This window comes from Melanotaenia boesemani, chromosome 1 (assembly GCF_017639745.1).
Source record: "Melanotaenia boesemani isolate fMelBoe1 chromosome 1, fMelBoe1.pri, whole genome shotgun sequence".
NCBI classification, from domain to species: domain Eukaryota; kingdom Metazoa; phylum Chordata; class Actinopteri; order Atheriniformes; family Melanotaeniidae; genus Melanotaenia; species Melanotaenia boesemani.
Window position 1 is genome coordinate 4441909 of NC_055682.1, and position 23681 is coordinate 4465589.

General features: G+C 39.4%; 1 protein-coding gene across 1 annotated transcript in view; it reads left to right on the forward strand.

Annotated features, from left to right (window-relative positions):
- Positions 1-23681, forward strand: part of large2 (LARGE xylosyl- and glucuronyltransferase 2) — a 111964-nt gene that overhangs the window by 840 nt on the left and 87443 nt on the right. The gene's annotated exons all lie outside the window — the stretch shown is intronic.

Genomic DNA, 23681 nt, shown 5'->3' on the forward strand with positions numbered 1-23681 from the left:
AGTCTTTAAGGTCTTGGCCAGTGACCCAGTTCTTCTCTGATGGATGGATTATAAATCCTGGAAACAATCATGCAGCTGCTGCAGATGTGCTCAGGGAACTATCTCACGCTGCAGATAGATTTAGTTCCTCCTCATTCAGTAATATCAGCTTACAAATCTAAATAAGATGAGTTGAGTTAAAGCCAAAAACAGATTTATTAAACCTACCTGTAAAACCTGGTTTGTTCAGATTTATATTTTTACGATATGACAGCTGTTTATGTCTCTGCTACAGCCAAATGGTCAAAAATGCAACCTCGCAATCTTTTTATTTATAGCAATTAGGAGACATTTGATTTAAACCCACAGATGCTGCAATTAATCATAAATTTGATGTTTATTTTAAGTTCAAGCTGCTTCATACGTCGACTCTCCTGCAGGTAGATTTAAGTACAATATCACAATAAATGTTTTGTCGCTTTTCTGAAAACTAAAATCAATTATTTGAAGGTTTTACAGCTTTAAAAGTTTGAGGGGCACTAGTGGTGTTTGTTTTTCAGCCACTAGGGGGCACTGCAGAGAAAAAACATTTTTAAACCAATTCGCTCATTTAATTGTAGCTCGGATTTGGGCTCCTCCGGCTCCTCAGGAGAATGTTTAATGTGTGGTAATTCATTTATTCATTCATGTTCTATACCACGTATTCCAATTCAGGGATGTGGTAATTTGATATGTTTAAATATAAATTAAATTAAAAAGTAAAAAAAAAAAGCATTAAAGGCTAAATGAAATTAAGAACTGCATTCATTTGTTCAGATCCATCTATTTTCTCCTACTTGTCTGGATTCACCTCCTCCAGCTCTTCCTGCTGGATCTTCATCCTGCCAGGCCTGATGAGATGTTTCACCCCTCGGGATGACTGAATCACTCTCCATTCCTGTAACTTAGAGTTCAGCCGCTCTCTGGAGGGAACATGCATGCAATTAAAAAAACTAGTTCTTTCAGTTTAACACTAAAGTTCATGACCATAGCCGAGGGCAGAAATGTAAATCAGCCGTTATAACACCCACTGATCAGCCACCAATCCATACCAGAACTTTTATACTTTAAACTTTACAGAAGAATGTTCCTGTGTGTCTGAAAGTGTGATATTAAATAGTTAAAAGGTAGAAAATAATAACGAGAGGAACTGATAGCATCTAGCCTCAGATGAGAGGGAAGCCTGGCAGCTAACCTGCTAGCAGAGGACATGAACAGCATCCAGAGAGATTTTTAACTTCATTAGCCTTTAATAACTTGATTGTTTTACTCTTGTGTGCTATTTGTGCTCCTGAGCTGTGAAAATAAGACATTTTGATTATTACTAAGCTGATGTTTGAAGCCTTTTGATATCTGTTTGACAGGAGTTTCTTTAATGAGGCAGGAATAATAAGCTCACTGATCTAAGTTCACAAGTTCACATTATTTCTTCTGACTAATAAATTGAAAAGTCCAGTTTTAGTCAGACTAACACAATATTATCTTTTTTCTTTCTGCTATTGTCTCTACATTTCACTGAACTGTAGGTTTTACTTTTATGTTGTTAGCTTGTTCTTCTCCAGCGTGCAGACTTCTTCTTCTCTTACTTCTAGAGTTAAAGTCCTGGATGGGAACTGTATGTACATAAGAATAATTCAACTTATAGCCAAATAGTCTGATTTAGTTAAAGTTTTAAAGGTTTTGATTTTGGTCTGATTTCATGTGAAGTAAGATGTTTAAATGCATGTTAAAAGTTCGGTTTTGAGAAAAGCTAATATTTTTAATGTAAACATGCTAATTGTGACCAAGTTGTTTTAATATTTAATTTTCACTCGTGTTTTGTCAAGTTTAAATAATTAGAACTACTTTCAAATATCAATGCTGCTCTTTAGACACTGGGCTACGCAAGCAAAAGATTAAGGCTGTGCAGTATATTGAGGTTTTCAAGTACAAGGAGACATTTTTACACAGAAGTCTCTTTTACAAGAGAGAACTAACCAAGCTAGCAACCATACAAAATCACCTTAAAAAAACTAAACGAAAAACCACTGATAGAAAAGACACAAATGACAACAAGACAAAATGCAGCATCAGTAGAAGCAATAACATTCCTCCCATGGATTATTTATGACACTCTTACAATCATTAATGGATATGAGCAATTTTAACATAAGAGCTTTTTGGATGTTAGTCCATGACCTTGGTTCATGGTAGGAAATGCTGTTTTACCAGTCTGTCAGAGCCTGGGGAACATTCAGTAGAAGTGGTACCCTCCGGAGCTGACAGAAAGAAGGGTACCGAGATATTTTGGGGGTTTTACCCTGCAGAGCTTTATAGATGAACATATACGTGTGTTCTCTTTGCAGGCTCAGTGAAGTCCTGCTAACTAGATCAAAGAGGGTAGAGAAAAGTAGAGAAATATGATTCACTGAGTCATTTGTGCCGTTATCTGGAGATCAGCAGTTAATTATTCTGTTATTATAAAATCACAAAGCTTGTTTTCATGTTATAACAAGTTAATTGATGAAGAGAAATCTGCCTTATTTATTTTTCTGCTGAAATATGTTAGTAATGCATGACTTCAGACTATATTTTCTATCAATATCACTCATTTGTCTCTTTAGTTCTCAGCTTCTGTATCCTCTGCTAGAAAGAATCTTGTTTATTTCAGCCATTCCACAGACCTCATGAACTCCTTCATACTGAATCTTTTTTCACTTTAAACTTAGCAGAAAATATTCCTGTGTCTGAAATTATGATATTGAATAGTTCAAAGTTACAAATTAATAATGAGTGGAGTTGATGGTAGATAGAACCTCAGTTTTAGAGGAAGCCTGGCAGATAACCTGCCAGCAGAGGACAGGCACAAATACGCTGTCCAGCCTCTGGGGGTCCGGTTGTAACAGCTGTTACTTCTTTAACCCCCCGCTGCTGCCGCCTCAGCTTCCTTTCACTCTTCTGGACCCCCTGAAAGCTTCAGCACAGTTTGCCATGTGGCAGATGAGATGCGTGGCAGGTTTCTCAGTTTTCAGAGAAACTAGCAGCATTTTAGTTGCTTCCTTCCTCTTCCCTTCATGTCTTCTCCCCGTTCTCATATTAATCATATTACTAACACAGGTGAGCTGTTGCTGTAGTAGAGCGGCAGCTACGTATTCATCTCTTGTTAGAAGGTGCGTCGCAGCACTTCGCCCAGGAGCCACTGCCTCCACTGACTTCTTACCTAACCCATCCAGGAAGTGTGAAATCTGATTCAGGAAATGAAAAAAAAACATCATTTACAGTTTGCTCAAATCCTTCAAGTGTGCTGCTGAATTTCCTGATGCCTGTCAGGAGTTGCTGCAGAAGCATTTCACACTTCACCTCCAGCTCTTCATGTTAATGCTGCGGTTAGTGAGGTGAGTAGAGGGAGGCGGCCGTGCGTGGCAGTGTGGACCCGCCATCACACTGGAGTTTTTTAGGCTCTCCTTGAGGTGATTTTGCATATTAAGATGAATTTATTTGCGATGTGGAGGCCTCTTCAGCCTTTTAGAATGGATGTGGGTCATGCTGAAGAGGCTTAAAATCCTCCTTATCAAAGCAGTGTGAGTAAAGGAATCATAGCTGGAGCTGGGAAACTGCAGAAAGACTGTGGTTTAAATGGGAGATGAGGAGTTTAGAGGAGGTGCTTCTTTCAGGAAGGGAGGCTCTAATGAAAAGTTTAGTATCAAGTTGCATCAGGAAAAATGAAGGATTTGTTTATCTACATTTTAGTAACTCTTTATAAAAATCATTCAGTCAGTAACACAAATGGATCACGTACAGAGGTGTCCTGCAGCCTAAAGACAAGCGATATTCTATTCTATTCTATTCTATTCTATTGTATTCTATTCTACAGTCATTTGGCGGACACTTTTCTCCAAAGCGACTTACATCTGAGATTAAGAACAACAAAAGCAAGAATTCAAACAGGATGGGACGTCATAGTTAAGCGGTGTTCAGACTGCTGTGAGTTCAGATCCAGGTGCTGTCATGTAGCACTAGAGGCAGCGCTTTTTTTATTATAATTTTTTTAATGTACAAAATTAACAGCTTTTGCAAAAGTTTGAAGCTGTTTCTTTACCAACTTTTAATTGATTATAAGAAGATTTCTGTTTTATATTCCAGCGTAGATGCCATTTGTTACAGCAGTTTCTGTAAAATGAATCATAGTTTACACTGAAGCTCTGATGTCACCAGAAAAGATGCTCTTACCAGTACCTGTAGACCACTGTCTAACGTCTTTTCAGATACCCTTGCTGCCGTCCATGTCTGCAGATATGAGGTAATTAGGCCTTAGTAATGGCGGCGCTGCAAGTTGGCACATCACAGAAAACATCAGCTTTTTTTGTTTATAGCTCCTTGTGCTTGCATCGTAGGTGGCAGTGCAGATTAAATATGTGTCTCCTGGTGATTAGCACAAGTAACCAGCATGTCTTGCATCATCTCGTTTGTAACTAAAATAGTTCTCTGTCACTACCTACCGTCCACCACCACACCACAGACTCCACGCGCTTTACTGCCGCAGCCGTTAGCATCTGCATCAGGGGTGCCAAGCTGCGGTCATTTAGGGCAGCAGTCCTGCAAGTTTTAGATGTTTCCCTGCTCCAACAAACACGATTCAAATTAAATGGCCCTCCTCAACAGCTTGTTGTCAAGTTCTGCCCAAGCATGTTGACCCAATAATCTGATTCAGGTGCTGCAGCAGGAAGCATCCAAAACCTGGAGGACTGACTTCGGACACCCCTGGTCTACATGGAACATCCAGGAAGAGTCCGTGTAATTTGCCGCACGCAGAGCATGAATGCTCAGCAGCATTTGGAAGGTCAAATCACTTCTAGTTGTTGCAGTATGTGTATTGTTAATAACTCCTTGAATCCTTTCTGTTTTTCTGTCATCATTGTTTTGTTGCAAGAGACAGCTTCAGCCAAGTTTTAGCCCTCAGACAGATGGACTCATTTGACTCTAAAAAACTTTGATATCCAGAGGAGTTCATGGTCCACATAGTGATCCCAGGTCCTAGCTAATCAGTCGTCCACCACCATGCTTGTGCTGATATGCTGGGCTTGTTTTTTTGTGTGTTATGACCAAACATCTCCATCTTGGTCTGGTCTGTCTAAAGGACATTGCTCCAGAAGTCTTGTGGTTTGTTTCAGACACAGCTTTGCCGACCTGCTGCTATGTTCTTTTTAGAGAGAAGAGGTTTTCTGCTGCAACCTTTCCAAACAGCCTATACTGGTTAAAACTGTTTCTAATTGGACTGTCATAAACTTAAGCATTTAACACGCCAACTGATGCCTGAAGAGTCTCACATGTAGCTCTTGTCATTTGTCTGAGCACTGCACAGTCTGACCTGGGCTTGAATGCTTTCCACTTGTGAATAATCCTTCTCTCTGTAGAAAGATGGACTCTAAATAGTTTGGACAAGACCTGATAACCCTTCCCAGATTGATGGACAGTTATAAGGTTGTTGCTGATGTCTTTCCTCCTTGGCATTGCTGCAGATAAAACTTCTGCTTTAATAATCAGTCAGTCTAACCTTTGGTAAACACTTGCCCTCTGTATTCCTATAAAGCAGTGAGGGTGGACTCTTTTCATCTCCTGATACATAAAACCTTAGAAAGAGTTTTTACTTCAGCTTTCAAATAACTATTAATGGTACAAGGATTGTACTGAAACTAAACTAAAACTTAAAATCAGCCAAACATAAAGTTCCCACTTTTCCACTTCCTCTACAAAAATATGAGTTCCACAAAAAGCAGATAACTCTGAGTCTGTCCAGTACGACACACTTTTCCTGTTGTTCCAGTGATGCAATTCTAAAAGGATAAATTCACTTATTGAACTTTTCCTCCAAAAATATCACTTCCCCTGCCTGTGATTTGGCTGTTAGTCTGACACATTTCTACATGCCACACAGTTCTGATTTAAGCTGCAAACTCCCTCCAGACGCTGCTCATGTGAGACAAGTTGTCCCACTTCTTCATGCACTTTGGCGTTAACTGTTGATGAATAATTTGTAGTCAATATGGCTTATCAAAGTTTATTTCTTATATATCAAAAGGAGATGATTTTTGCTCTAATGAGGTCAGGATTGAGCCACATGTTCAGAGCTGTCAAGCTATTTTAGCTTTTTATACTGCTGACTTAAAAGAAACCACTTTATTTAAGCACAGAGTATCCCTCCATCATATGATGAACGTCATCTTGCAATTTTTTTTTTCCTTCAATAAGTCTGCCTTTTTCTTTCATTCATTAAACCATGGATGCTTTTGCATGTAATCTGTATGGTGTGTGTGTGTGTGTGTGTGAGTGATGCTAAAAGTATGTGGATCAGATGGTTTTAATGGCAGAAATTGTTAGTGATAGATGACCACCACAGAAAGTGTGTGTTCTGGTGTCCACTTGTTTATCCACACTGATGTGTGCTCTAGAAAAAACTAAGTCTTCACATTCTTGAACATGGGATGACTCATTCTGCACAGAAGCACGGATGCAAGAGATAATGCATCACAATCCATGGTCAGTGTGACCTGTTACCGTGGTGACAGATGGTTGCAGCAGTAATTAATCAGAAAGGAAGGAGAAGGACGAGAGGCAGAGGAGGAGGTAAGGATGAAGAGATTGGTAGAAAACATCTGTGGAGGTTTACGTGTGTGCAGTACTGAAGAGATTGTTTTTAACATATTCTAACAGTCCTGAATTTTCCTAGTTTGGTTATTCAGTCCCCGAGTTGGAGCGTGCCCCGTTAGTTCTCGGCTGATTAGTCGGACTGTTGTGCTTCCTGAGGTAGATGGATGAGGTGGTGGATGTTAGTCCAGGGTGAAAACAGCTGATGTAGACTAATGACTTTTGAATGACAAATAGTTATTTCATAAGGGGCGGACTGGCCATCGGGCAAATCCACATTTTCCCGGTGTGCCGACATGTTTTTGTGCCAACACAGTTTTATTGGTCTGACTGGTCCATAAAACTCAGTAACTAACACTGGATCAGGCCGCTCAAATTTTAAACACCACCCATCTACACAGCCCTAATTCATACAGCATACTGCATGTTATGTACCTCTAAATAACTCATAATCAGCAAAGACAACACAAGAATGTGGATATTTTTATTTTAACTTTTCTCAACAAGCATTTAGTTAACAAATCCAAATGAATAATTGTGTTTCAGTGTTAATCAAACCAAATCTGTCTGAATTGAGTTCTGCAGGATGCAGGTGTGCATCCCAGTGACACGCGTCCTGTTATTACGGCAGATTAGAATATATCTGGCCGGTTGTTGTAGAAACATGTCGTCATTAAACCCGTACAAACAGACCCAAAGATCTTTTAGTTGTTTGATAATGAGCGTGTTAAGCAGAAGTCCTTGAGTCTCCGCCTACGGACTCGGATGTCCTTTGCAGTATTTTTATTACTTTTATTTTTTCATAATAAAAACTGGTGGAACTGGAAGCGGTTGTCTTGGTGTGCTGGGATGTGTGGTACAGTCTCACGGTGGGTAGACATAACATTTGACTGCAACATCATTTTATTGATTAGGGAACAGAATAGTTTGGATATGAAGCTTTTAAGAGTTGTAAAGCTCTAATGTCCAACATCCACTTAACAAAAGCTGCTCTGACCTTAAGAAAAACATCATTTTCAGTGATTTTTAACCATAGGACTTTTTTCCTAAACCCATTAAGCCCTCAGGAATCCTTTTTAAAAAGCTTTTTGAAACCTGAGGTGTTTCTGACAAAATTCTCATCCTTCACCTTTAATTTCTGAGCCTCTGATGCAAATAAATAGATTTAACAGTTTAAACCTTCCAAACAAAAAAGATTGTTCCCTATGATGGAAATTATAAAAATTAATACATACAATAATAAAATACAATAATAATGAAATATAGTAAAATCATTGAATAATTACAATAAATAATAAAATATATAGTAAATTTATTAACAACTTGGATAATAATTGAAAACAAATAATATAAATAAAGAAGTAAACAAACCTTTTAGTTTATGCTCTACTTTAAGCTTTTTCATAATAAACTTCCTAAAATCTCCTGTTTTCCTCAGTTTTCTGTTTTCATTTTTATTTTTTTATTCCAGGGAGTCTCTGTAAGACCTGGCCAGGGACAACAGATTAAAACATCAGTCCTTTGGCTTAATTAGGCAAACCTCGAAGTGTTGCTATGTTTTTAATACACTCAGCCAAGTGAAATTTTACTTGAAAAGTCAATTTCCATCCAGTCAGAACGGCTTACTAGTAGCTTTATTCAGATAATTAACTCCGATTAAAAGATAAACACAATTTCCATCGAAATCAGCTTAAAGCAAAAGAAGTTGTATAAGTTAGTGCATGATTCAGTCCAGCTGTGATGATGAGGAGCGACCAGGTGCAGCTTCATCCTGCTGGAGCAGAGGTGGGTGTGGTGCAGGGAAGTTAAACACAAGTCCAGGGAAAACTGGGTGAATCAGAACGAGCTGCTGAGTTCAAGCAGAACGCAAACATGACATCTCAGAACAGATTTACCTCAATCCGCTTCCTGTGGACCACAATTAAATGTGTTTAGGTTGGACCATGTGGAAAGTTACTGTCATGATCTTTGGGTTTTAGCTCTGGTTTTGGTTTAATTCTTGCTTTTTTCTGCTTTAGTTTTCTGTTTTCTGAGTCATCCCTCCAGTTCCTGCTTCTATGTTTAGGTCCTTCCCTTCATCGCTGACCACCGCCTCACCAGCGTTGTGAGGTTTATAAAGTGTCTAAAAATGCAAATAATTTATTATCTTTAGATTCAAATCTCTTTTCCAACAGAGTCCCGACTGAGACGGGAAGCAGCTCAGTCAGCAAACCACATAGAAGGCAAATAAAATAATAAATACGGGTAAATATTATTAAAAGAACCCAAACTAAAGAACCTGTAACCAATAATTACTTTTTTATTGAAATAAAATAAAACTTTATTATTTATTGCGTTTAAATGAAATATTAATTAAATTACATTACACCCTAATAATAAACCAGTAATTAACATTTAGCTAAAATCTGGGGTGTTTAAAATACGTGCTAACATGTACTGTTCATTAATATTCACTGTCCTTCCAAATAAACTTGAATAAATTAATTAATATAAATATATTAATACACTAATTTATTCATATTAGTGTATTTATGAAAATTCAAATATATTTATGAAAGAATATATAGTTTTATACATATTATATAACAGAACATTTAGTTTTCATACACTAATAATTTATTATTTCATTGATTATATATAGGATATTAATAAAATATTGATTCATATGTATATTGATGAATTAATGTCATTTTATTTATGATATATTCATCCATAAACTAATAAGAATATGTTGTTATTTATTAATGTTGCTTTTCTTTAACAATTCTTAAAAATGTTAATTTCACTAATATTGATATTATGATCCACATTAATAATTATTTTAAAATGATAACTAGGCAAAACATTCTGGAATAGTTGATCTTTTGTAAATGGACCTGAAACAGATAAATTTGTCTGTGAAAAGCAGTGTTTTCCAGCAGCTTGCGGCTGCCTAACGAGGGAATTAACCTTCATCTGGCAACACCCGTAATACGGCTGCAGCCTGCACTCACCTGCACTCACCTGCACTCACCTGCACTCACCTGCACTCACCTGCACACACCTGCACACACCTGCACTCACCTGCACTCACCTGCACACACCTGCACACACCTGCACTCACCTGCACACACCTGCACACACCTGCACTCACCTGCACTTCAAGTTCCTCTCGTTTTAAAGTCAAATCCTAGTTTTCGCTTCCTCGTCAGGACATCAGGTGACATGAACTCACTGATGGCAGCATGGAAAATGATTTAATCTCATTTATTTGCTGCACAATTATTAAACTTAAATAGGACCAAGAAAAAAACAAAACAAGCAAAAATCTCCAACTGTCCCCTGAAAGCACCGGCTCGACTTCTAGCACAAACTTACTTTCCGGATCAGTTTTTCTGCCTTTATTTCTCTTTTCCATCACACACACACATCCTGCAGCAGCCTTTCAATCTGCATTTTCCTCTGACTTTGAAGCTCTTCCTGCTCTTTAGTACACTAAACTGAAAAGTGGATCTAACCATTAAATATACCTCATCAATATTCCAAAGGTATTTCCGAGATAGTAACGTAAGAGTCTGCTGAGAGGCTTAATGTCCTGCGCTGCTCATTCGGTCGCTTCAGTCATAAAACATTTTATTCAACCTCTTAACCATTAACGTCTGTAATTCTCAGCACTTTTTAAATATTTCAAAATTCTTCGTCTTTTATGACCGACCAGAAGGCTTGGAAAGGCTTTTTAGGAAAGAAGAGAAAATCTGCTTCCGTTAAAGCCACAACGGCTGCTGTGGTGCATTTTTCTAATCCAGGAAGGAAAGCAAAGACTGAGACTGATCCATCTGATACGTGTAGATAACCTCTGAAAATGAAGCTCAAACTTACAGAAGAAAAGGATTTAAAGAAAAAGAAATGAAACGAGGCATTTTCCTGTAAATGAAACTAAGGTTAGGACAGTGTTGTATTTCGACAGCAGAAGCCTGATGGCAGAGATGAGGGTCCACTCCAGCTTTTAATGACTGGCTGGTTGTGGTGTTCTGTGAGGGCTCATGCTCTTTCATTGAGTTTGATCACAGAACAGATCCGTTCATGTCAGGCAGGGACACCCTGGACAGGTCGCCAGGCCCTGTTTTAACATCTTTTTAACTTTTTCCTTTGCATATTAAAAACAAAAAAAAGCACTTACAATAGAATGAAAACTATCTCCGTGCAGGGAAAAACACAAATCGGACCAGAAAGGATGTAGTGTACATGGAAGGCCTGTAGTGGGCGGTAAGCCTTCGCATAAGTCCGCACCACATCCTCATAAGACCAGAAAACACAACAACAGAAGCGTTGGGTTCCAGCCTCCATGCCGGCTCGCCACCAGCGTCATTCTCTAACCTGCCCCCCAGCGACTCGTCCTCCGAACCGAGAGGTCAGAATACGATTCACTCGCTCGGCTCGTGGTGTGAACGGAGGCTCAGTCACATGGAGCTTCTGCTCATTAACCCTTAAAGCTCTGCTAAATTGCTAATTGTTCCTTTAGAAAAGGGATGGACAACTCTTGTCCTCCAGGGCAGCAGTTCTGCAGGTTTTAGATGTTTCCTGCTCCAACACACCTGATTCAAATTAAATGGCTTTCTCCAACAGTGTTGTTAAATCCTACCCAATCATGTTGGCCCATTAATCTGATTCAGGTGCGTTGGAGCAAAAAACATCCAAAACCTGCAGGACTGCGGCCCTCGAGGACCGACTTTGCCCATCCCTGCTTTATAATATTTCTACATGTCTTCACACATTTTTTTTAGATCTTCACCTCCAGTTTTCCCGCCCAGGTCTCAGTTTCTTATTATAAAGAAGAAAACAGAACTGATGCATGTTCCTGTCTTTGAACTAAAAAAACTCATTTTCATGAAGAACAGAGAAAGTTTTTTTCACAATATAATGGAAATAAGTCATTTTTCATAACACTATTGTTGTGACATCTAAGGTTAAAATGCTGCACCATTTCTACTTAAACACCTTTTCATCATGGTTGCTGCAGGGATGAGAAGCCTCAGCTAGAGGCAGATTACTTGTTTCCAGTACACGTTCCCATTGGGAGGTTCGTACCTGTTTACTTAAATCTGGATGGTTACCTACAGTATGTGTATACCTTATGTCTCCTACAAATGATCACAATAGACTCAAAGTACTAACCCAGATCAAGCTTCAAAAGACGCTCTTTGTTCCTGAATCTCTACCCAGATAATAAATAAACTAACAAATAAATAAATAAATAAAATCTATTGATCCTCCACTGCAGCTCTAAATGTGTATTGATCTCCTGTCATTCTGAATAGAGTTTGATTAACAACCAACGACTGTTTTAGCAAATTACTGAGCCATTTCAGAAATGAAAGTATTTATTAATGAGCTGTTTTCAGCGTAGGAACCATTGTGTTTGATCTGCTGGCAGACAGGGAAAAGTCAGAAAGAACGAACAGACATTTCCTTCAACGACACCTGAATTATTTTTGTGTTTATAGAATAGACTCAGTTTTTTTTTTTTACATTTTAAAGATCATATTGCAGTTTTAATTTAGCATGATCCTGTTTTAATTGCTGACCCAATGTGGTGAGCAGCAGGAAGGCAGACGAAGTCATAAAAAGCTGAAATAATGACTAATATTTGCTGATTATACCCAAGGTTGTGTCCTCCTCCTGCTCCTGCACTTCTACTTTCACCGCCTCTATAATGCAGTTTCCTTCTGTGCCTCCATCTATCTGCTTTTTATCCGTGCTAATGGGTTCTCCATTAACCCCACCTGACGGCAGAGCGGGTAATTACAGACGTATTTACGGCCTGTGGACACACACAATGAGAAATAAATAACGTGTTTGACCAAGCAGAAGGAGACATTAGCGAGCTGTGCCTCTCAGATTTACCTCCACATGCTGCTCTCAGTCACCCACTCCCACTTTCCTCTTTTAATGGAGAGTGTTGCCAGAAGGTGTAACCGTCACGTCTGTACGGTATATTCTACTGCTGAATCTGAGTTGAGGCAATTTTTTTCCCACTCTGCCTCTGCTGCTCCGGATGGTTAAAAATAAAATGGATGCAAACTGTAGGAGGAGTGGATCGCACTTTCCACCTTCATCCCTGCTTTTATCTCTGCTCAGAAAACATTTAGCGTTTGGAAAATCAGGAAGATTTCTGTTAATCTTTGATTTTATTTATTAGAAATGTAACCAGATCCTCATGGAAGAGGCTTCTGAAAACCTTGTAACCTACTCAACTGAACATGTGTGTGCAGAAAAATAACCTCCAGAAAGTAGTAATCCAAATGTAAATGCAGTTTTTGAAGCCGAATCCAGTCTTCTGTGAAATCAACCCCTTAACACATGAATTATTTAGTTGTGTGTGTGTGTGTATATATATATATATATATATATATATACATACATATATATACATATATATATATAATAAAAAATATATATAATACACATATATAATAAAATAATATATAAAAAAACAAGAAAATGACTAGAATAAAATAAACTACAATTAAATGTTAAATAAAACAATACGTTTATTAAAATAAATACTAAATATAAAATAAATGCAGATTTTAAAATATTTAAAAAAATAAATTAACTGAAAACATAAAAAGAAATAAAAAGACTTGAAGTGGTTTGTCACAAATTTCGAACACTTGATGTGAAGGGGTTAAAGGTACAGTATGTAAGAATTACGCCATCTAGTGGTGAAGACGGGAATAGAAAAGACTTCAGATACCAAGCACTTTGAAAATGGAAGGTGGACGTCAATGGCCAAGAATTATGTTCATGTGCCCGTTAATGCTGGTTTTAGTATTTCTTTCTCACTTTGATAAAAAAAGATCTTAAAACAAAATGATTCTTCCTAATAAGCGAATTGCTATTAAAAAGCCTTAAAAATAGATAAATAAATAAAATAAAAAGAAGCTCTGCTTCAGCCCTTCCCCCATGTCTACTGTAGACTCATTTGATGCAGGACTGAATTCTGATTGCTTTTAAAATCCAGACTTGAGCAGGTGTTAAGGCCCATTTATGCTCCCTGACGTACGTAAACAGGGACGTCTGTTTCAGACGTTGTCATACGTCGCTGTCCTCATACGTTGCTGTCCTCATACGTCGCTGTCCTCATACGTCCACGCGTCTTTTATGTTAAGTAAATTCCTCCACTAGTGGGCAGAGTTCAGAGTTCACTCCTGCGAGCCGATGTCAGTTTCAGCTGTCGTTTGGTGACAGCAATGCATCGCTATAAAGTTTTATTCACTCGCATACAGCCTTTCTTCAAAAGCTTGCACAAGCTCTACAGTTGTCCTTGTTTTCACGCTTCCTGATCCTCTCTTGTTCTTCTCTGGTTTGTTTCTTTGCATGGTCATGTCAGCTGTTCTGCTCAGCACTGCCCCCAGCAAATTCCGGTGGTATTGCTCCGTCTACGTCATGCGACGGATCGCTAAGCTTCGTGAAATGGATCAATTAAACCGACAGACAAAACTGTCTGTTCGTCTGTGTTTCCGTCTGTTGTGTGGAGCATAAATGGTACTTTGTTGTTTTTTTATTCTCAGTGGGAAAATAAAGCTTTACTCTGCTTCATCTGTCATAAAATGAGAAAATTGTTCCTCCTCAGTTGTAACAGAAATGACGACGTAACCAGGCCGAGCAGTTCCTGTAAGCTGACTTCATACAGGAATAAATGACTAAAACATTAGTGAAAATCAGATTCCCAAGACTTTACCCCTATCATACATCCAGCCTGAAGTCTAATAAATATCTCTGTCTCTAAAGTCTTTAAAAATATCTATAAGATCATCAGTGGACACTGGACAAACTTTCTAATCTGTCCCATTTCAGAGTTTCCATGTTCCACGATGTGGCTGTTCGAGGTAACTGCAGCAGACAGTCGTGCATTTGCTTTCCATCGTGTTTCTTCACTTCTGTCTAATCCTCAATGTGGATGAACAGATTTCTGACTTTTCTGTATGAAACCTGTCCAAGCATAGTTTTCCACTCGCAGCGTTTGACTGAACCGAATCCAGAGCTCACAGACGACTGCAGACTCGTGCGGCTCGTGATGGGCTGCATGTGAGTAATCGCTCTGATGCCCTGATTGATTTCAGGTCATTATCTGTTTGCTGTGTTTGTGTTTCAGCTCCTGTATGGCTCAGGGCTGTTTGTCAGGTTTATTTTTGCCAATTCTGAGGATTAAACATTAACAAGTGCAATTCCAGCAGCGCTGTTTGGAAGCTGGTTTATCACAGGTTTTACAGCACGTTTATGAATTTGATTTACGGTGCTTCATAAAATACCTGCTGATGGAAATTTTATTGTCATTTATTCAATCACGAGCTTGTGTTAAGAGCTTTTTTGTGTTCTTTTTATAGCAAAAAGCTTAAGAGAAATGCAGTGAATGAAATGTGGAAATGCGTTTTAGTCCTCTGGGATTTGATCCCCCATTTGGTTTTTCGTTTTCTGAAACTATTAAACCTGAAATTGACATTAAAAGTGTTTTTATGTTCACAACATGTCTGATGAAATAAAAAAGCAGTGATGTTGCAACTCTTGCAATCCTTTCCAATAATCTCACCCATCATGATCAGTTTTAGCTCCTCCGTTTCTGAAACTGTTTGTGTGTTATCGTCTGGGAATTGGGAAGTAAAATGGTCCTGATGTTGTCATAGTGAAATCACACTGGGTTGGCACTGGCTCCTCTTGAGCTGTTGGTTCTCACGACATCCCTCGTAGATGGGTCAGGCTTATTGGACATGGTCCAAAGCTCCTTTAAAAGGGTTCTGAGGAGGTTCAGTGACTGCTGAACATTCCTTAGTGTAGTCGGATGGATGAGGGTAATTGCATTTGTACAATAATTACCTTTTAAATGAATGGATGCTTCACTTTCCACCTAATAGCCGCAACTGTCGAAAAACGTTTGGGTCAGATGTGTTGGAGCAGGGATACATTGAAAACCTGCAGGGCTGCAGCCCTCCCAGGATCCTACTGAGGAGCTCTGAGATATACTCTTTATGTAAAACATCAGTTGGACTTTATGTCAATATACATTGTCCCTGATAAATAAGTACATAGATAAACAAATAAAGAATCCATCCTGCCCTGGATCAGCGGTTCAGGTTCAGCACCACAGCCTACCCTCCACAGCCTACCCTCCACAGCCTACCTAAGAGTGTAGGCTGCGGTGGTTAAATCAAGTTGATACTGAGTATTGTTGCTGGCCATGTCCATCCCTTTATGACCACAATGTAGCATCACCAAGAATGAAGGCAGTTCTGGAGGAAAAAGGGGTCTGAACCAGTACTAGGTGGGACAAATGAACTGTCCATCCAATATAAGTGAAGTTCAGCTTGTTAAATCCTGGTTGTTTCTTTACATTTTAGTGAAAACGATGATTCACATTGAATCTCCTCTCTGTCCTCTCTACTTATAACCAAACTTGTAGGAGCTTCTCGGGTCGGCTTTGTTTTATTTCTTTCTGTGCCGCTGAATAGCTTTCGCTTCAGTGAAAGAGGCGCCGTCTTGTCATTTGGTTCCTTGCCCTGCTTATACGTTGACGGATCAAGCAGGCAGTGAGGACGGGGGATGAACCAAGCGTTTCCTCATCTGAAACATGAACTGCCTGGTTTTACTTCGAGGATGAGATGGAGCTAATTCAGATGGATTTATCATTAAATTAGTTTCCTTGATTAGAAATGAATGAGGAACATTTTTGTTTTAATGTTGTTGATAGCTTTTCATAATATTTCCTGACAGTTTTATTCACTGAACCTTAAATTTGGTTATTTATTGTTGTTTATATTTTTCTCTACTGTTAACATGCATATTATGGATTAAAAAACTTTCATCCATTACTTGCAGATACTCAAGAAAGTGTCCAGCTGTCTGAGGTTTTTAAATCTTTTTAAAAAGGTGGTAAATCCTTAAATAGACCTAGAACCTTGAGTTCTTGTGCGAAGTTAATGATGTAATTTGCCTGAGAACAGACAGCTCACATAATCAGACAAACCTCACGTGCCCATCGCTGACTGATTCCCAGCAGCAGGATGAAGTCTGACCTTCGTCCTCCTCTTCAGTTTTCTGTGTGATGTTAAGCAGAGTGGAACGGTGCTTCTGCAGCACTCATCGCCTTCAGCTTCGGGCTGCACGTGGGAGTCCAACTCTGATTTCATGCCTTTCATAGAGGACCCTGCTGTTTTCCCACTTTGCATTCCTATTTCTGTAGCATATGAAAGTGTGTGTGTGTGTTTGCATGTGTGGTACAAGACGTGAATCTCACCATAACTTCCTGCAAAGGAAAAATGACACATTTGTACTTTTCTGCAGTATAAATGTGATGTGACTTGGCACCTGTACGACTACTCAGCTGAATGTTGTTGGAGGATCTTTTTTGAGATGGATTACGCAAGATTTCTAGGTTGCCTGTTTCAGATGTGCACAGCTTTTATGTGAGTGTTCCTTACTACCTAAATGAGACATGGCTGTGTATCTATTTTGGCTTTAGTCATTAGATGAAAGGGAAAGAGTGCACGAATAAAAGGTGGAAAATTGTATGGCAGCATTGTGGTTTAGAGGTATGACAACAGCACCTTCATTCAACTCCGGCTACACGTTTTACCTCTGGAAACAAAGAGATAAATAAGTTATATTTTACCCTTTTATTCAAAGCTAATTACAAGTAAATGTATTTGGAATAATAAGCAGATGTCCATTACATTATAGACAGCAAAAAGGGTAAATTAGGCATCTCTGATTTTAATGAGGAGTGAGCGATATGATGATGTAAACCATAATGAGGGCACTAAATGCACTTTATTAATCATCAGCCAATGTAGCTGAGTTATTCCTAACATTACCTGTCAGTCAGAATTTCCTCCAGCCACAATGTTTGCAGCTGAATGCAATTAATCAGGCGTGTTTCTTTAAACTGTTTTTACTGATGTTAACTTTCTTTTTCCCAACAAGAAACAAAATAACTTACAACCAGCTAAAAACAGTCTCAATCTTTACATCCTGCAACCACAGGCACATTTTTCTTTTTCCTTCCATGTCACCTATTTCATTTAAATTTAATCTTTCACTGCAATATTGAAGAATTTTATAAATAATTCAATTTTAAGAGGGAGCTAATTGGTATTGCAGACTGGCAGAGAAAAGGGAGCCGGTACGGTAGTTCATCGATGCGCTTTGCTAAACATGCATACAGACACGAATGGAGTCTCTGTTCTGTCTTCTGTGTCCTTAGTGTGCATGTTTGATCTGTTTTCAGAAAGCTTGTGGATGTGTACCAGATGTAGAAAATGCAGCAGCCCCTCTAGCAACCGTGGGGGCCGTGTTACGCAGGATAGCTGCCGTGTGAAAGGAACAAAGAAGAACAAGAAGCTGTGTGATGTATTAACTGACCGAACTATGCTGCTTTTTTATGTATCCTGAGACTGCATTATCATGATCTCCTCCATCATCGCCATGTTTGGAAGCCTGGGGTGGACTGGGACAGACTGGCTCGTACACACCACATGTGAAGCCGTGGAAGTCTTTAAGACCACTAAATGCATGCAGTGAGTTAGCAGGAGTCAGTGAGAGTGGACACTTTAAATACTTCCACTGTCATTTGTTGTCTAAATATTGGTACAAGTCAAGCATTTCTTTCTTCTTGCATTTTCACCTTGTGTTGCTGCAGCTTAGTTTATTCAGTCTGACTCTTTAAAAGCAATGTGGAAATGTTCCTGTCCCAGGACTGGTGAGGTTGCAGTCATTTCTTGTCTGTGTGTGAGTGACCAGGGTCTATGAAATATTAAACTGCTCCCGGATCAACAGAAAGCAGTGTATGTCTGATTGAAAATCAAAGCAGTATTGGTGCCCTCTCTGCTGTTTTATTCTAGGAAGTTAATGGTCTGTACTGGGTGGAATAAGCACGTTTTTAAGATCAGCACTAAGATGAAGAGGAAGAGCTGATTGTGGAAATTACTTTCTTTGACCTGCGATTTTAGCCGAGTTCTGTTCTGAATGTAAGAAGTCAGCATTGCTAGCTGTAGGAAAAGAAAAAAAAATCTGAATTTACCTTAACACAGGTGTGTTTCTCAGACATGTTTCATTAATTAAATTTTACAGGTATAAACGAGGTTGTCAAAATAGACAGAAACTACTCCACTACCATAGCTCCACCAGCTCACTGACCTCACCTAACCACACAGACCATGGGCAAAATGGACGTGATGCACAAGGTGTGGCCTACTAACTAGCTTTTTTACGTTTGACTGGATTAGGGTTAGATTTTTTAGACCTCCCTTTATTCACTTTGGGGCATGGTTTCAAAAATTTGTGTTCACTGGTCCTCTGTGAGGTCATGGCCTTAATTTTAACAATCACACTACCTCTGTACACTCAAAACCTCATGGACCGCCTGTACTCTCTGGGGACCCCAGGTTGGGAACCACTGCTCTAGGCAACCTTAGACAACCATGCACCTCTTGCATTTGCAGCCAGGATAATGCATCTGAAATAGAAAGCCTGCTACTGCGTGTTTGTGTGAACTTACATCCATGTGTGGTGTCCTTGTTTTGGTGCATCTTTGTAGGGAAATGATTTGGATTTAAATATTTTTTCTTACACTGAGCTACAGTTGCTGAGCAGAGTTACTGAGGATGATTTGGGCCTAATGTTCCAATATAAGGTTTCTCAACATGCCCCCTCGCTTTAAAATGTTCTAATGTGGGGGGATGCTGGCCTCAGTGGGGAGGTTATGGTGGGGACCCCTGCAGGGCAATATGAATGAAGGATCAGGGAGGGGGTTGTAGGAGGGTAAGGTGTTTTAGCCTCGGGAGGTTTTGTCAGCCTCTTCGTATTCAGATCAGCTGTTGTTGGGTGTCTGTGTGAGAGGAGAAGCATGAACTCTGCTCACGCTGAAGGATTTGTGTCTCTCTGCGGTTGAGCCGTTTCAGTCCAGGCTGGATGATCACTTCTGTCTGGATGCTTTGCTCATCTTCTTCTAGGTAAGACGATAAATCTGCTGACTGTTTTTGAGCTGAATTACTGTAGATGTCCCCCCTATGAGGTGCTGATCTTACTCAGTTTCAGTCTATCTGTGATGTGACATGAAGAAACAAACCAGGATAGAGCTAAGCTAAAAGTAGGTACCAGATCTTGTGAGATTTGTTTTAGCGATGTAGTGTCATTGAGTCGCATCTACTGCAGACACCTGCTTGCTGTCTTCGATCTGATGAAGAGCTTCATTCACACTCAGAAGATTTATGGCAGAAAAGAAGCTGTTATTCAGAAAGTGTTTCTACCTGATCTGTGCGTCCACATCCAGTGAGGGCAGGTGAGCTGCTTTAAGTTTGGAGATAACGGTGCTCATTTTCAGATCGTTTCTCCTGGAAGATACAGATTTGTTTTAGCTTGTTTCTCTTAAAAAGTTAGCTTCACAGAGCTGGCCATGAGGGTGGAAATTTCCTGAAGTGGTCACACACTAATCCACTAATCCGGCGTTAGAAAGGTGTGGGGGAGGGTTTTTAACCTTTGTCATTTATATGTGAGTGACTTCCAAGCACACTGACTTAGATTGTTTTAGAGTGGACCACCATGACAGAAATGATCCAAGTGACAAATTCCAGCCTTAATCATTATGTATGCAGATTGAATAATGCATGTCTCCTTCTGCTGCTGATACATTCAATATATTTAAAATTTTTAAATAAAGCTTTACTTCAGACATGAAAGAACTACTTCTTACTCTCCATAAAATGATATTCTTGAACTCAAACACAATTTAATGCCCAAAGTTTTGGGAATATCTTCTCAGCTCCTTGTATAACCAGTGCTAAAACATTTGAATGAATAAAGTATAAAACATATGATGCAACAGCAGAAAAAGAATTGCTGTTGTTTCGTTTCAAGAAACTGGTCCTATATCCAGAGACGGTGTGGATGTAAGACCGGGTTGTGCAGGAGGGCTCTTTGATCAGGTTTATGGCTGCTATAATGAGCACTGCATCACATCGTCAAGCTCTGATAACCACACTCCGCCTCCATCCACGGGGTTTTTATTTTACGACTTGCTGGCAGGTTCGTGTTGTGACTGAGGCTTCAGATGAAAAAATGTGACATGTTGTACTAATGTTTGATGTGAGGAGAAAACACCAGCAGATGTTTGATAATGAAGCAGCTCTCTGCGTGCACGGATGTTTGTTTTTTTCTGTATTTTGTGTAGATTGTCATTTTTCTCTGAATAAATCCTGTATGGATTCAGATGCTCATGAACCTGTCCATATGCAGGAAGTGTCAACCTTTTGTGATGTAAAAATGGCTTCACTTTTGTTTGGTATCCAAACGACTTGTTAAGCGTTATGTTATTTATTGATTCCAGCCACGTCTCAGTCCTGAACGTGGAGCTGGGTTTGTCCAAAATTCAAGTCTAAAAAGTCTAAAAACACTCAAAATTTTGAGCTTTTTAAAATTTTATCTCTTTTTTTAACCCCTATTTCTAACCTAATCTACAATTTTAATTTAATTTGCAAGCCTAAGAAAAAGCAGGGGTTAAATTGGCCGTGGCAAATAAGCCTGTACTTCATCATGAGATCTTAATCAAACAGTATTTTTTAAAACTATGACCCTCCTTTATGGCTCTTTTTCAGCTGTAGAGTACCAAGAATTCGTCCCAGTCAGCACTCTGACTACACCTACACGCCGTTTTTCATGCACTTTTTTTAGCAAGTCTGAAACGTCGTTACTCGTCAGTTAAGGGACGACAGGAAAATAAAGTCAGGTATGTGACATGCAACCTTCTTTGATTCCTGTTAAGTCGAGTTAACTTTCCTCTCTTTCGAAATGAAGCAGAGGAGATCTTAACTAGCTTCAGACTATCACATATCATACACCAGCAGGATTTAACATCTGTTTGCACATTTGATTACTGGAGCACATGCAGAGCTGTAAACCTGTTGGTACCAGATGTCCCATGTACAGGACATGACGTCAATTCACAAATAAATATGTATTTTACTCAGTCTCCGCTCCAAGTACCTACACGTTATACACCATTAGAAAGCTAAGATTCTTGAGATGTGAATGATGTACCATTCTAGGCTACACTCATAACTGTAGCTTCAATACACACTTATGTCAGACCAGAAACAAATTGAAAGGTTAATAGCAATGTACCTTTGAATCCATACTGTCCTCCAGGAGCAGATGGTACCCCAACAAAGAAAGTCCTGTTACATCAGCATAAGACCAGGAAAATAGTTGGTCCGCAACAAGTTTGTTATCCATAAAACCCTTTTAGGTAGAAATGGCAGGATTTTAAAGGGTTAATTCTAATTATGAAGGCTGTAGTGTAATAAACGGGTAAAAGCGATGTCCATCGGTAGGTTCGAGAAGTCCTGGATTTCAGTCTCACTTTGTTTGGTTTAGGTCTGACAGACTCGTGTTGGTTTTTATGGACTATTTATGGCTTATTTTGTTACAATAAAATAGCAACAACAACAATCAGGCCAACGTGCTGAACACAGCAAATTGAACAGTATGAACTCACCTCCTCCTCTTCACCCCGAAAAAAAAGTAAAAGGAATTTTAAAGATAATAACAACAATAATGGTAAAATAAGTAAAATAGGACAAAAAAAAGCTTGAGCAGGTGTATCACCACACGATAGTAGCAGTTGTCCTCAAACTGTTTAGACGAAAGTTTTCAATAAATGTCATGAATTGCTGCAGGTCTAACAGAATATGACGCTCTCCAGAAGCAGAAACTGTGTTAGCACATTAATCCAGTGACTGTGGGAGGGTGGTCGCTCATCTTTCCACTGAAGGATGGAGCAAAGATGGATGCAAAGGCGATTGCATTTCATTTATGGCTCCTGTAGCTCAGGAGGAAGAGCAGTCGTCTTTCAACCGGAAGGTAGGCGGCTTGATTCCAGGCTTCCACTGACTACATGCCGAAGTGTCCTTGGGCAAGACACTTAACCCCACGTTGCCTCCCGATGTGCCTATCGGGGTGTGAATGGGTTAATGTGATAAGTAGTGTAAAGCGCTTTGAGTGGTCAAACTGACTGGAAAAGTCCATTTACCATTTCTGTTTGAACTGCTGTTTTTTAAAGATAAGATAAGATAATCTTTATTGATCCCACAATGGGGAAAGTTCACTGTTACCACAGCTCAAAAAGAGATAAAAACAAGAATTAAATGAAAAACAATTAGAAGAAAAAAACATTATATACACAATACAGTAAAAGCATAATTAGCTGTCAGTCATACTGTCCTGTGAATGTGGGTACAGCGATGCAGTAGATTGTAATGCAGCATTATACAATCTAATTGCTGTGGGAATGAAAAACCTGTGGAAATGTTCCCTTTTGCACTTCAGGTGTAGAAGTCTTTCACTGATGGAGCTGCTTAAGGCCCCCACAGTCTGATGCAGAGGGTGAGAGGTGTTGTCCATGATGGCGGACAGTTTTGACAGAACTCTCGTCTCTACCACCACCTCAGTGGAGTCCAGGGGGCAGCCACAGACTGAGCCAGCTCTTTTTAACAGTCTATTGAGTCTTTTCTTGTCTCGCTCAGTACACCCCCTCCCCAACACACCACAGCATAAAAAACCAATTGTCTGCTCACTTCGAAGGATCCCAGCGTCCTCAGCAGGTATATATGACACTGACCCTTCTTATAAAGAGAGTCAGTGTTATCTGTCCAGTCCAGTTTGTTGTTGAGGGGGACACCCAGGTACTTGTATGTCCTCACTCTCTCGATGTCAAGTGCCTGGAGGATTTTCCACATGTTAACATCTGGCTCTGGTGTAACTGACAGTCAACCAATCAGCAAACACTTCGTTATGTCTCAGATGGTTCACTCTGTTGGGGAAACTGAATTAGGAACTAAAACTGTATCTTGAATAATTGGGGAATTTTACTGGAAGACTGACATTTTAGAGCAGGGGTATCCAGCTCGGGTCCTTGAGGGCGGCAGTCCTGCAGGTTTTAGATGTTTCCTGCTCCAACACACCTGATTCTAATTAAACGGCTCTCCTCCACAGCTTGTTGTCAAGTTCTG